This window comes from Vipera berus (genome assembly GCF_964194415.1).
Source record: "Vipera berus genome assembly, chromosome: W".
NCBI lineage: Eukaryota > Metazoa > Chordata > Lepidosauria > Squamata > Viperidae > Vipera > Vipera berus.
Genome location: NC_138210.1, coordinates 71,648,623 through 71,664,247, shown reverse-complemented (window position 1 = coordinate 71,664,247; position 15,625 = coordinate 71,648,623). Strand labels below are relative to the sequence as shown.

Here is a 15,625-nt window from a genome sequence, read left to right as displayed (position 1 = left end):
GTCGGACACGACTTCACAACTAACAACAACAACAAAATACCAGCCACTCGAACAAATGCTTGCCTACAAGTGCTGTACTATTCATTTTTATTATTTGATTTTAATATGGATTACAAAAATATATGGATATGAACAGACTTAACAAAGTCTACCTCGGTTATGATTTAGACTAGATTCTGTTCTTGCAATGTCAGAATTGATCACATGATCTGTAGGGGTCTTGTAAGTCCTCGGTTGTGTTCATAGCTATTTTTCTTAGTGATGATTTACAGGTAATCTTCAATATATAATCACAAGTAAGACCAGAACTTCTGTTGCTAAGTAATTTCTGTTGTTAAGGGAGCCATGAGTGATTTTATGACCTTTCTTGCCATGGCTGTTAAGCGAATCAATGCCATTAAGTGAGTCACACTGTTGTTAAGAAAATCCAGCCTGCCCCGTTGTGTTTGCTGGTCAGAGGCCACCTGTGGAAATTGCAAAGGGTGATCACATGATGCGGCCACCATCAGAAATACATGACGGTTGCTAAGCGCCCACATTTTTATCACGTGACTGTGAGGGTGCTGAGCCAGTCATAGTGTGAGGACTGTTCATAAGCCACTTTTTTCAGCGCTGTAGTAGCTTTGAACGGTCGCTAAATGAACGGTTGTAAACCGAGGAGTACCTGTACAACATCTTGAGAACAACAGCTAATTCCAGAGGGTAAGTCACCATAGGAGAAATCACTCATAGGCCTCATTTTAGTCCTGTTTTATTTGGGTGCCTAAATAATTTCAAGCCCGTACTATTTCACTCAGTTTGAGCATTATTACATCTGTTACGTTTTTATTTAAAAATATTTTAATAGTTATGTAGAGAAATAGGGTATATATTATATTCACAACAATGAGAAATCACATCTGCTGGTTCTTTAGATGCTCCTGACCTTCATTCACTTTGAATTCTATTTTTTTACTCTGATTGATGCAATTTATTTACTGTTAATAAATTATAATTGTTATTTTACCATGATAATTTTTTAAATTGAGTTATACTATAATTGAATTTTAAAACTATTGATTTGTCTGCCTCTTATTTATTTTGCTTGTTTTGAAAGAGGAATCCTCCCCCCCCCAGTTTTTGTATATTTATATGTGGTTTGACTGCTTGTGCAGAATGGTGTGTTGTCTGTTCACCATCATTTCTGATATCTCCTTTAATTTTTATATAATTGGACTCGCTCCACTGAAGTGGGGCTTCTCCATGTCTTAGCTTAGCATCGGTTGTCAACTTCCATGATCAAAATGTTAGGCCTGCATTCTTCATCAGAAGAAGATTGACAGATTCCTTGGCACTTGTGTCCATAACTCCAGAGATACTATAAGTCATAATGGAAAAGATGACACATAACCCAAGATCTCTCTTTTAATCCTACCACTGCCTGGTGGAGCAGTGGGCTAATGCCTCCTTAAGTAACACCAGTTGCCTGCAATTAGTGCAGGTTCGAGTCCCACCAGGCTCAAGGTTGACTCAGCCTTCCATCCTTCCGAGGTAGGTAAAATGAGGACCCAGATTGTTGGGGGCAATAAGCTGACTTTGTAATAATGCCGCTTGTGGCGGGGCCCTGAAAGCCCTAATAAGCAGGCATATACATAGAATGAAGGCTATTGCTAAGCACATTGATTTGTGCTTTAAATTGTAAGCTGCCCTGAGTCTTCGGAGAAGGTCAGGATATAAATGGGATTAAATAAATAAATATTTGCGTTTTAAATAACGCCCATATTTTTTTTGTCAGATTAAGCATATTACATCTGTTATGTTTTTATTTAAAAATATTAATAATTTTTATAGAGATATATTATTATTCTACACACAAGTTATATTATCGTGGTATCCTTTATTTATTTTGCATTTTCTGGAGGAGGGGGGAAAAACCCTTGTTTTTGTATATTCATATGTGTTTTCCGCTGCTTGTGTGGCATGGTATTGTTTATTTCTCCTTTTTTTCTATTGTTTTTAGCAAATTATTATTTGTCATTTTTTTTTAAAAAAATGTTTTACATAGCTAGACTTGCTTCACTGAGGTGGGACTTCTCCAATTCTTAGCTTAGCATCGGTTGTCAACTTTCATGATCAAAATGTTATGTTTGCATTCTTCATCAGATGAAGATTGCCAGATTTCTTGGCACTTGTGCCCATAAAGTTTCTTTTTTTTGGTGATATATTGTGTTGTATTTTTTCAGTGTCTGTTGTACATCAGTTTGTTTCAATTAACATGTTTATATTTCATTGAACTCCTTGTCTGAAAGTTTAATGAATCAAAGTCTGCGAAAATTCTAAAAAAAAAATAATCGGAAAAATATTAGATGTGTCCCGATGTTGATCAATATGATGAAATGTGATTGTTAATATTTCAATTTGCAAATGGATGTCCAAACGGAGAGATCTTACTATTTAATTTCTACAGTTGAATTATTCTTGGGTGCTGCCTAATCTCTCTTTCTCATCTCTGCACTGATTAGGGGACTGGAGGCGAAAACGTGAAGAACGGTTGCAGGAACTGGGTATGTCTACTTTAGTGAAAAGAAGGACTAGAGGTGATATGATAGCAGTGTTTCAATATTGGAAGGGCTACTACAAAGAAGAGGGCGTCCAGCTATTCTCCAAAGCAGGACAAGAAGCAACGGATGGAAACTAATCAAGGAGAGAAGCAACCTAGAACTAAGGAGAAATTTCCTGACATTGAGAACAATTAATCAGTGGAACAGCTTGCCTGCAGAAGTTGTGGGTGCTCCAACACTGGAGCCTTTCAAGAAGAGATTGGACAACCATTTGTCTGAAATGGTATAGGGTGTCCTGCCTGAGAAGGAGGTTGGGTTAGAAGACCTTCAAGGTCCTTTGAACTTTGTCATTCTCTCTTCAGATGACATCTGAAATGTTAAAGGTTTTGAGGCAATGTCTCTTGTTTGTGTTAATACAGATTTTGAGAAAACATCTTTTTTGTGTTAATATAGTATACCGTAGGTTAATATAGTATAATATAGGTCTATGGAATTTTGAATAACCAATCAGTGGATTTTAATAGAGCTTTTAAGGACAAAAGTGATTGCTTTTCTTTTTTTTTCTTTTTAATTTGTTCTGATTATCAGTATGTTTGGGAAGTGTTTTTGGAGAACAATTGTTTCTCTACCATGTAGCTTTGCATTTCTGAATGTGGATATCTTGAGAATTGAATGCTCATCCTGATTAAATTTCCCTTATTGCTCAACCTATTGTGTTTAGTAATTTGAATTTAATTTCCCCCCTCTCTCCCTTGAATTCTCTGGCTCTTTTTGTATTAGATATGAGTCCTTGATATTGAAATTATTATTGATTATAGGCCAATTATAGATTAGAGATCAGTGCCACTTTGCTCCAAATGATTGGTCCATGGAGAAACTGTGGCTCAGAGGCCAAGGGATGTAGATGGATCTAAGTTGATGGGACATTTTTCGATAAATAATTACAATCATATGTATTTCAGATATTTTGACTCTTTGCTCTTGGGCTAAGTGGACAACCTACAGAGAAGGGCACTTAACAATATAGGAAAGTTCATATGGAGCAGACAGTAAAGGATCATTGTCCTTGAACTTGATGGGTTCAAATATTCATTGAACCCTGAAGCTCAGCAGATTGGATTAGATGCACCTATTCCATTCTTTTCTCACAGCACAGCACTGCAGTGAGGCTAATTTGGGGTACCTGTGTGTAACCCAGCTAAATCCATTGGCCCTCTGTGGGATTCATACAGAAACACGATGGACTCCATTATGTTGGATTATCAGAACTGTGACCCGCCCAGATTCATTTGCTGAGGTGGGAGGCTGTAGAAATCAGAATTAATCAATCAATACAATAAGCCAGGCTTAAGCCTTGACTTTGCTTTTTCAGACAGATTATCCCCTTTCCCCTTCTACATCTTGTGCCTAAAGGAGCAAACAAGGGAACCTGAGGGGTTTCTGAGATGGTTTGCTTTTATTCATCCAGATGTGAAATGCGTGAGCATACAAATCATTAACAATTTGGTTTGACAGTGCTAGAGGCACATCTAGGGCGGATTGAAATGGAGCAGCTGATTCATTTTTTACCCTGGGTTCTTGAGATGTTCCTCTGGGTGAACTTCATGGGGAGGTCTTCATGGACCACCATACAAGTGAATGTTTTGGTATTCCAATCAGTCCTGGGGACAGTAAGTTTGCTGTAGACAAAGTAGGAATCCTCATGCTTATTCTTCATAGGTGGAGTAGTCACAGAGTTGTCCTCTGACAGGGGATTGTGATCCTCCAGCCACTGGACATCAGCAGGCCCTGGGAAAAACCCAGTTACCAAGCAGGTAAGCGACACCGATCTGCCTGGGTTGAGCTCCTCTTGATGAGGCGGGAAGACATAGACCTTGGGTGCACTGTGTTTGCCTTTGTGAAGTTTGAAGAAAGAAAACACAACAATGAAAGATAAGACAAATCAGTGGCAGCAATGAATGGTTTATCCCTCTTGCTAAACGGTGGTTCCTTTAGCCATTGTTTATTGAGCAAACCCATTGTTCATTTATATCCCTGAACCATGGTTTACAGGCTGTTCTGTGACTAAAGGCCTATGTTGTGCCAAGCCAAGTGTGAATTTTGTTAACCTGGTGTGGTTATCCACCTAATATTTGGATTGTTGATGCCACCCCTTTTCAGGTCTCCAAACGTGCACTACACGTCATCTGTTACAGAGCTTTGTCCTTACAGACATTCCTGGCACAAATGAAAATAAGTCTGTTAGTCCCCATGAGGGAGAACAGTGTCACTTCCTCCTTACCTCTGGTCTTGGAAATTTTCTTTGTGACGGGAGAAACAAAGGTTGGATGTTCCACCACACAGGTGAAAGTCTCTCCTGAGTCCCATTCTTCAGAGAAGATGCTGAGGCGACTGAGAACAATGTAACCACCATCTGATCCTTCTGTCGTTTCTATTGCGTCAGGAGTCAGGTGTCCACTCTTCTCCCGAGACCAGGTGAATTTCAACCCCTGTTCATTTTGCAGATTGCTCACCACACAGCTGATCTTGCTATTTCTATCAATGTACAAGGCTTTTGGTCTTGGGGGCAAAATATCCACCTTAATATCACCGGAGGGACAACTGCTTCCATCTAAAGTTAAAAAATTAATGTCAGCTCCCTCTTCGACTCTCATTTCTTCCCCATCCCAACAGCCTCTTGATCTGATCTATACTGGAGCTGCTTTTAAGTTTAGTAAATACAAGTCCTTTGATGCTGCCTCTTTTTTTAATAGTCAAGAGAAATAGCAATAACACTTAAACTTATAGACCATTTCATTGTATGTAATGAAATGGCTTTTCATTTCTGGAGGCAAGTTGTTCCACAGTTCGAACAATCCTGCCTGAGCACGGGGTTTGACTGGAAGACCTCCAAGGTCTCTTCCAACTATTCTATTCTATTCTATTCTATTCTATTCTATTCTATTCTATTCTATTCTATTCTATTCTGTTCTGTTCTGTTCTGTTCTGTTCTGTTCTGTTCTGTTCTGTTCTGTTCTGTTCTGTTCTGCTCTGTTCCATTCCGTTCTGCTTTACAGTCCTCTCTAAGTGGTTTACAGAGTCAGCCTATTACTCCCAATAATCTGGGCCCTCATTTTATTGACTTTTGCAGGATAGAAGGCTGAGTTACACTTGAGCCGGTCAGGATCGAACTCCTTGCACTGAGCAGTGATCTAGCCTGCAATACTGCTTTCTAACCACTTGTCACTGCTGGCTCCAATTAAGCCAGAAAAAAATGTTTCCTCTCTCTAAATAGGGTTGTCTGAGCAAGTGAGGAAATCCTAAATTAATGAAGATTTATTTAAAATAGTATGGATTTATACATAGGACAAAAGATCTTGTGAAAAGGTGAGCTAGCTTCCTCCTTTGGTTTTCTCTTTTCATTCCTTGCTCACTTACAGTATACAAACCAGAATTTGCGTAATATCATGATTACCTGTACATTTCTTGGCTTTGCCTTTCACCTTGGTTTGTGACGCCGCATGGGTTGCCTCGCAGTAATAACTATTTCCTTCCAGCCAATCAGCTTGGGTGATATTGACCACGCTGGCAGTACTGAAAGTATACGTGCCAGGATTCTGCCAAGGGGGATAATTGTATGGATGCAGCAGCCCAGAGCGGCTGCCCACCTTCCAATCAATATCCAATTGTTTGGGGTAGAAACCTGAAATATGGCACCACAACTGTACGGTCCCATCACTGTCTCTGGAGTCGCATGAATGGAACACAGTAATCTCGGGGCCCACAGGACTACGGATTGCAGAGCCTAAGCAGGAAGAATTAGATGACACATTTAATGGTTACTAAGTATAACAGGGACGCGGTGGCTCAGTGGGTTAGGACGCTGAGCTTGTCGATCAGAAGGTCGGCAGTTTGGTGGGTCGAATCCCGAGTGCCGCGTAACAGAGTGAGCGCCTGTTACTCGTCCCAGCTTCTGCCAACCTAGCAGTTTGAAAGCACGTAAAAAATGCAAGTAGAAAAATAGGGACCACTCCGGTGGGAAGGTAACAGCGTTCCGTGCGCCTTTGGCGTCTAGTCATGCCGGCCACATGACCACGGAGACGTCCTCGGACAAGCGCTGGCTCTTCGGCTTTGAAACGGAGATGAGCACCGGCCCCTAGAGTCAGAAACGACTAGCACGCATGTGCGGGGGAACCTTTAACCTTTACCTTTACCTTTTTTAAGTATAACAGAGTAAAGAAGCAAGAAGGAGGGTCACTACACCTTGGGTAGTATCCTAACACAACCCCTATCCTTCATTGATTGTCTTCTCAGCTTTTTCCCCCCCTTTTGATTGTTCTGAGGGTTTTCTGATTGAAAGATTCCATGGCTTGGAAAATCCTTGACCTTTCACACAAACATCTCTTTGTCTTCTGAATCCCTCCTCAAACCTTAATCTATGGAGATTCTCAGTCGTCCAGGTCACGGTTGTCCCAAAGATGCTTTTTTTTTCTTCATGAGGCAACTGGACTTTCTTGTTTTTCTTTGAAGACATTTTGCTTCTCATTCAAGAAGCTTCTTCAGCTCTGACTGAAGCTCTGACTGCTATTCCCCACCATCCAGTCAGAGATGAAGAAGCGTCTTAGATGAGAAGTGAAATGTCTTGAAAGAAAAACAAGCAAGTTCAGTTGCCTTGGGGGGGAAAAAGGTATCTTTGGGGCTCCTCAAACCTTGTTTTCCAGGTCTATATCTATCAACCTTTGCCTTAATTCCTTACAATGGGTGATGGCTATTCCTCTCTCCTCTTCACATTGGTTCACAGGTACCTTTTGAGGAGCCTTGCACTGAGCAGTGATCTAGCCTGCAATACTGCTTTCTAACCACTTGTCACTGCTGGCGGTAACTCCATGTGGTCCTTAAGTGACTGGGGGTAAATCAAGCACTACAGGTAATCCCCAACTTGTGACAACAATGGACCCCATAATTTATATTGCTAAGCAAGACATTTGTTAAATGAGTTTTGCCCCATTTTATGACTTTTCTTGCCACAGGTGTTTACTGAAGCACTGCAGTTTGTTAAATTAGTAACATGGTTTTTAAGTGAATCTGGCTTTCCCATTAACTTTGCTTGTCAGAAGGTCCCAGAATGTGAGACATGACCCTGAGACACTGTGACCATCATAATTATGAGTCGGTTGCCAAGCATCCAAATTTTGCTCATGTGATCACAAGGATGTTGCAATGATTGTAAGTGTGAAAAACAGTCATCAAGTCTCCTTTTTCAGCGCTGTCATAAGTTTGAATGGTCACCAAACAGTTGCAAACCTAGGATTGCTTGTACCTTGACAATTTCCATTATGTCCCAACGATTTACCTTCACATTTGACTTTTCTTGCCTCTGACAAATCAAGTGCCCTTGAGAAAAGAAAAGGATAGCTTTACAGGACTTACGTTTAATTATTTTGTTAATTCTGGTGTTGGTGGCTGCATGCTCGACATTGCACTGGAATGACTCGGACTGCCACTGGCTGGCAGGGATGGTGAGCAGGCTGGTGTGACTATAGTGGTCGGATGCCAGCAAAACCGGAGGGAAGTTCTGGATTCCACTGGTGATGGCGCCTGAATTCCACTGCACTGTGGCTGGTTCAGGAAAGTAGCCTTTGATGAAACAACCGATGGAAACTAGGGAAGCGGTGGCAATATCTTGGTTACAAGGAGTCAGCGGGAATACAGATGGGGCTGTCTTGACAGCTGTAGGGGAAGCTAAAGATAACACAGTGAAGATAGTGAGTTTATATTCCGTTAAAGATGGCGACAGCGGTGGCCGCCTTGGTGAAATGCTCTTGAGTAGTTTTTCTTTTAATAAGTGTTTTATTGTTTTTTTTTTAATACTACAATCACAAATGCTTAGTAAACAGATCTTATGTCCGGGTACATTTGTTACTCAACGTTGCATCTTAACTTTGGTATAAATCTATTCAATGTTACACAATCCAGTGGGGGTTTTTTGGATCCCCCCTTCTTCCCCTGATGTTTTCACTTTCTCAACATTAGAGAAATACAATTCTTACTACTATTAATACATACAAAATTAGATATACACGTCCCCTTCATATTTATCTAATCTTAACAGATAACAATATCAATTTATAATCCCTTTTCTAACCACCTTATATTTAAATTGTATTTACAAACAAAGTCTCCCTATTAAATCAATGTCCTGTTTTTCCAGCTCTGACTTAAGTTTAATTTCCCGTCAGTATTCAAAATATCTTTGTCAGTTATGATTTTCTCAAAGTTAGTTACATTTCTGTAGCTGAAGGTTTGATTTATACTCGAGGAGTTCTGACGTTTTCTATTATTTCCTGTGACTCTCTGTCAATTTCATATTCAAGAGATGAGATTTTGAATATCAGACTGTGGACTTTAAATAACAAGCAACTTTCTGGGACTATTCATCCCTGCTTTTCAAATGAGGAGGAAATTCGGACTGAGGGAACAGCAGTTATCTCTTTCCACATGGTAGTTAGAAAGAAGCAAAAGAGAAATCAGAGAAGGAGGGGCAAGGGAGGAGGCATATTACAGACCCAAGAACAGGAGTCTTCAAACTTGGCCCTTTTATGCCTTGTGGACTTCAATGCCCAGGATTCCTCAGCAAGGCACGCTGGCTGAGGAATTCTGGGAGTTGAAGTCCACAAGTCATAAGAGGGCCACGTTTGAAGACCCCTGCCCAAGAAGCATGGGGTAAGAAAATCATAAAACCAATAAAAGAGAAATCTTCGACTGAAGAGGCAAAGTTAAAGCTACATGCTTGCCTCTACTGCACAGGCTGGATGGTTTTTGAAGCTGCCTCAGTGGACTTGGATGAACTCACTGACACCGTGACATCATGCATTAGTTTTTGTGAGGACTTACGTGTGCTGACCAAAACCTTATACACCTACGGTAATAATAAACATTGATTCACAGCTAAGCTCAAACATCCATGCCGTGCCAAAGAGGAAGCCTACAGGAGCAGGTGTTAGAATGCTGTACAGTTGGCAAAATATCACTGGCTATAGCAGACCTCACTCCCTTGCTAAAGAGAATTGGCAACTAGCAGATGACTTGAATGTGTTCTCCTGTAGGTTTGAGAGGAGACCAATATCAACTATTGCTATCCTCTCCATCTCAGATACACCTACAACAGCCAGGTCCACCACACCTGACTCCATCCCTCTTGCCCCCCACCTCTGGTGATCACAGAAAAAGATGTGCAAGGGCTGTTTCACGGACAAAAGGCCTTGAAAAATACCTAGGCCCAAGCAAGCTAACTCCTTCTTCCTGTCTGTGCTGATCAAATGGCCCCACTCACATCTTTAATAAATCATTGGAGATGTGTTATGTCTCTTCTGGGCTCAAATGCTCTACAAATGATTAGGGGAGAGACGGTAACCATCTTCCAATATTTGAGGGGCTTACATACAACCCTTAACCACATATTTATCACTATCTCAAAAAGTCATTGGGCTTTAATTTTTTTCTTCTAATTCTCTGAGTCCTGGAAAAGAACTGCAAATTATTTCTAAACTAGATGAGTCAAGACCTTTTAAAGGATTTAGGAGTAAACTAAAAGACTTTAATTAGATTGAAGATAATAGGCACTAATTCAGAGCTGGCATTGTTTGATTCTTTCCTATACACAAAGAAAATAATTTTCTTTTGTTTTTAAAAAAAATCACTGTAATTGGGAGCTGAGGCAGCTGGAATAAGAACTGAAGCACTTAAGCTATTTTTGAAAATACAGGTCCCCCCCTAAAAAAAGTGTGTTTGAAGTCCTAAGATATTTTCTGAAAATAAAATATTGTTTTATTTTAAAATAAGCAAGATCCCTGAATCAAACACCTACATCAACCCAAACACCATCAAACTACAATGCACTTTTGGATACCTTGTGTACATGGAAAAACAAAAATAGACACAAACAAATATATGGTGCTTCCCCCCCCCCCAGCTGCCTGTAGCATTCTCAAGTCCAAAATGTTTTTGACCACTGTGGATTGGTGCAATACCTTTGTTGTGATAACAGCATGGACATACAAGTTCATTGAGATAGCTATCCATTTTTGATTGATAACTCTTATCGGTTTGATAATTCTAATCAAGAACAAGATGGCTAAATTTTTAGACCAAATCTCCTGGCCGGCAAGAAAGGAATAAGAGTCATATTATAGACGACGGTCACTGACACAGTCCACCTAGTTGAGGAGAACTCTGTCTCATGTTGGTTTATTCCTGGCTCTGGCTTTCATTGTTCTCCCTTCTTGGCGTTAAGAAGATTCAGAAACCCAAGATCTCTTGAGGTTTTTCAGCAGGACGACCCTGTCCCAAATTGTAAATATTCCAGCTAATTTGTCATTCCTGGCTTGCTAATCTCCATGGTCAAGGTTTTTACTTTCTGAGGACTTACAACTAACCAGAGGAAAAACTATTTATTTTGCATTGTCCATGGACATGGCACTGGATGGGAGACTACCAGCTGCAGCCTATGAGAATAAGGGGTCATACTTTCACGCCCATGGGGAAATAAAGTGGGAGAAATTTAGACTTGCTGTCATGAAGAATATGAGAATAAAGTATGTTTGGGGAGATGAAGAAAATTTTTTATATGCTAGGAGCTTCCGGAAGTTCATGAAACCAAATTCCACCACTAAATGGCTACTTATGATTCCCTTTCTAGCAGATAACTGGAGTGCACTAATTGCATCATTTTAATATTTTTTGCCTCCTTGAAGTTGAAACGGCAAATGTGCTAAGGCAAAAGTTCACCCTAAGGATTCAGCTCCCTGTTAAACACGAAACACCAAAGCTGTAACAAGAAGTTTTAGCAGTGATGAAAACAAAGTTACTTTCCCCTATGCCTTTATCAGCATTTTGAGCTACAGAAATAAGCAGATGGCTGATTTTATACCTCAGAGAGGCAGGACGTATACTATCTCCAGTTCTGTATAAAACCTGGAATAACCCTCCGTCCTCTTGCTTCTCACTAGCTTCACTAAATCCTAGCATACAAGCAGACACACAGGGGGAAGAGAATTGGAAGGGGCCTTGTAGGTCTTCTAGCCAAACCCCTTGCTCAGACAGGAAACCCTATACCATTTTAGACAAATAGATGTCTCAGTAGAGCAGGGGTCTTCAAACTTGGCCCTTTTATGACTTGTGGACTTCAACTCCCAGAATTCCTCACCCAGGCACGCTGGCTGAGGAATTCTGGGAGTTGACATCCACAAGTCATAAAAGGGCCAAGTTTGAAGACCCCTGCAGTAGAGCATCCAACAGCCTTCTCATTCCCCTCTACCTTGCCCTTAGCTAGGAGATCATAAAGTTTAGTGCTGAGCATGAGACTTTAGCTCTGGCTTAGGTTGTCTGAAGCGTAGCATTCACATAAATGCCTAGAAACAACTCTGGCTTGGAGGAGCTAGCTTCCTGGCTCCCCCCACCCCTCTCTTTTAAATCCTAGAACTAAGGTAAGGAATTAGAAAGCATCCTAATGTTGGTGAGATCTGTAGGATGCTCTCTTGTTAATTAACAATTAAAGCAAAGCATTCAGCTGGTGTCTCAGCTGTACTTCACACTTCAGCAGACCTCCCAATAACTCCTTGACCCATGCTAGCTTATGTGAACCCAAGCTCTCAGCCGAGTGAGCAAGACATTCTCACTGGAGATGTCTAATTAAGCCTCTTAACTAGCCTATCTTTTGGTTGAGCCTGACATTTGGGATAAGCTCCAGAGAACGTGAAGGTGGACACCATGAAGCCTGACACCAACTAGAGCTTAGAACAACTCAAAGAAGTAGTGCAAGGTTGGAAGATGTGGAGAGACCTGGCCCATAGGATTACCAAGACTGGATGAATAGCATCATCACCATCTGTCCCAAAGGTGCTTTTTCAAGAGGTAACTGGACTTTCTTGTTTTTCTTTGAAGATGTTTCACTTCTCATCCAAGACGTTTCTTCAGCTCTGACTGGATGGTGAGATCCTTCCATTCCCCACCATCCAGTCAGAGCTGAAGAAGCTTCTTGGATGAGAAGCAAAATGTCTTCAAAGAAAAACAAAGTCCAGTTGCCTCTTGAAAAGCATCTTTGGGACAACCATGACCTGGATGACTGAGAATCTCCATAGACAATCATCATCATCCCTTGTTCCCCACTAGCTTGACTGAGTCCTAGCATTCAGCTGGATGATTGAGGATATCTCAGTTGAGCACATGAGTAGCAGCAAGTAACCTCCTTGTTCTTCACTACTTTATTTGAAATCTAGACTTCAACAAGGAGATCAAGGAGCTCCACACTACATATGAGACTTGTAGGAGCCTCCTGGCTGTTCACTAGCTTATCTGAATCCTTGTGTTTAGCTGGGAGTTAAAAATCCTAGCAGTTGGCTGGGCATTGAAAAAGGCTCAGCATCCAGTTTGGAGTAATTCACCCTTTTAGGAACTCTTCTCATCTCTTGGAGAATGATAGCTCACTGTTATGTGTAAGGACTGGAGCAGACACCCCTGTTAGCTCCCTTTTTCCTGAGTAGCTTGGCAGAACTCGACACACTCAGCTAGGCTGGGAAAAGTCTCCTAGCATGAAGGGTGGAATAAGCCCACTCACTTCAAACTACTCTCCCTGCATTCTAGAGATAGTTGATTAAAAATGTGAAAGACCAGCATCAAGGTCGGAGCAGACACTCAGGCATCCACGTTGCTCTCCAAAAGCTTGTTATGAGCCCAACTGCTCAAATCCTAGTCATCACAAAGCTTTTAGCTAAGCAAGAGATTTGGAAGCTTGGGGCAAGAAAGTCCCTTTCCACCAGCTCAGTGAATCATAGTTAGCTAGGAGGTTAAAAAAATATATATCTCCTAGTTGGCCATGAAGCTTGGAAGCTTTCTGGATCAACTGCCATGAACTGTAACATTCAGTTGGATGGTTGAGGATGTCTTGGCCAAGCATCAGCTCGGAGCAAGCAGCTTCCCCATTCATTGCCAGCTTATTTGTTCTCTAGGACTCAGCTGCAGATCAAGCAACTGATTGTTAGCAAATCTCCTTCTTACTGACTGGCTTCACTGAACACTAAAACGCAGCTAGAAGCCTTCTGCTTTAGCATGGTTTGGAATAAGCACCTTGCCTCCCCCGCTAGCATTCCTAAATCCTAGCATTCAGCTGGGCATTGAAAAATGAAAAAGCTCCACATCCATCTTGGAGTAATTCAGCCCATTAGCTGACCTAAGCTCACAGAGTCCATGGATATAAAGAAGCTCCATGTTGAACATGAGATTTATTGCTAATTCCCTCAGCTCTTCAGTCTCTTGTCTAAAGCACAGCAAACATCTCAGTTGAGCTTCAGGCTTGGAAAAGACCAGGTAGCTTCCTTAATCCTCACTAGATACACGAGCCCCGAAATTGCAGATGAAGCTAAACTGGGGTTTCTAAACCTCGTGAGCTTTTAAGACGTGTGGACTTCTTGAACTCCTAAAATGGGAGTTGAAGTTCACACATCTCAAAGTTACCAAGTTGGAGAAGCACTGAGCAAAACAATTACATGGTTGGCCTTTTTCAGCCCTAGCTGAATCATAACACTGAGGTAGGAAGTGAAAAAAGATCCTAGTTGAGCATGAAGTTTAGCCTAAGCCTTGTAGCTCCCTACATGCTTCCCTGAAATGTAATAGCCAGCTGGGCTAGGAAATTTCACCTAAGAATCTAGCTTAGATGAACTCATGCACTGAGCTATGTGATAGCAGTAGATGCCCTGTTAAGATGTTTCCTCCAAGCTTAGGAGCTAAGCTACAAGATGGAACACCTTTCAGTTAACCCTAAAGCTAGTGGCAAGCTCCTATACTCCCTACTAGCTTCTAGGAATCCTAGACCCCAGTTGGGTTGGAGCCTTGGGTTAAGCATTGCTGCTTTTCACTAGCTTTTGTTAGCCCTAGTACTCAGCTCTTAAGGTCCTTCCCACTAGCTTATTTGAACAGCATCATTCAGGTAGACGCTCAAGAAATTTCCAGTAGACCTAAAGGCTAAGCTGCTTTTAAAAATGCTACCTAGCTCTTAGCTAAGAACTAATCCAGATGTGCCTGAACCTAACTTGTTCCTTCTTGGCTTTGAGCAGATAGCTGGGTGACCCGATTTTTCATGTTAACAGGTAGCTTATCTCACGGCTATCATTCAGGAATCAGGAATAATTACTGATTGAAGCTCTAGAATGCATGAGGTTGTAGGTGGACATTTAAGGAGCTACTTTGATTATCATTAGCTTTTGTAACCTTGAAGACCAGAAGCTTAAAATTAGGTATCAGAAAAGACAGACTATTCTATAGACTCTAGATACAGTGGTCAGAAATAATTTTAAGCATCAAGCTTGCAACCAGGAATGGTCCCAGTAGCCCCACTGCTATTTCCTTTGTTAGAAATGAGAAGTCTTCCAGATGAATGCCAGGTTCCCTTAAGCCCATCTAGGTTTTCTGGGCATTAGACTAAGCAAGAAGATGAAGAATGAAGGTGGCTGGTAGGCCAGATGGAACATGCAGGTCCTTCTAGCTTTTTGGTGAAGCTTGGAAGAAACTAGCATAATATGCTAGAACTCTCTCCACCATTCATTTCTGAACTTTTCTCTAACTGAGTGGCAGGCAGTTTCCCAGCTCAGCAAGATAGTTGTGCGTATAACTCTCTCTTCCTGCTAACTCCTTACTAAAATGTGACCACCTTGAAGGATGTGAGGAGCCCACTCTGAGCTTTGGGCAGAATTGCTCCATGACTGACATTCAGGGACTGAGGTAGAATCAATGACACAGTCCTACAGTACAAAGTTTCTACCAAGAACTTCAGGCCCTTTGGTGGACATTTGATCACACGAAGAGGACAACAAGCCTTACTATTCCTCAATAGCTAGGAAAACTAAATAGAATGACAAGAAATCTAATAAAATGTCAGTTACAAATTCTTTTTCCAAGAGATCTTACCTGGCCTTCTTCTCCCAGAGGCAGCATCTGATTCCAGAAAAGTTCCCATTCTCCTAGTATTCTCATTTATTTCTATCTTCCCAGGAGATGGAAAGTCAAATAACAGTACCTCTTTTTTTTTTTTACTCACCAAATCAAATGCCGGG

The 15,625-nt window shown here is 41.2% G+C and overlaps 1 gene segment (V, D, J or C); it reads right to left on the bottom strand.

Moving 5' to 3' along the window:
• Nucleotides 1–3,979: 3,979 nt before the first annotated feature.
• LOC308676833 (Ig gamma chain C region-like) overlaps nt 3,980–15,625 on the bottom strand; it is an 89,461-nt gene continuing 77,815 nt past the window's right edge. Inside the window, exons 2-5 of the C gene segment in view lie at nt 7,950–8,249; nt 5,995–6,324; nt 4,822–5,151; nt 3,980–4,433 (exon numbers count right to left, since the gene is read on the bottom strand).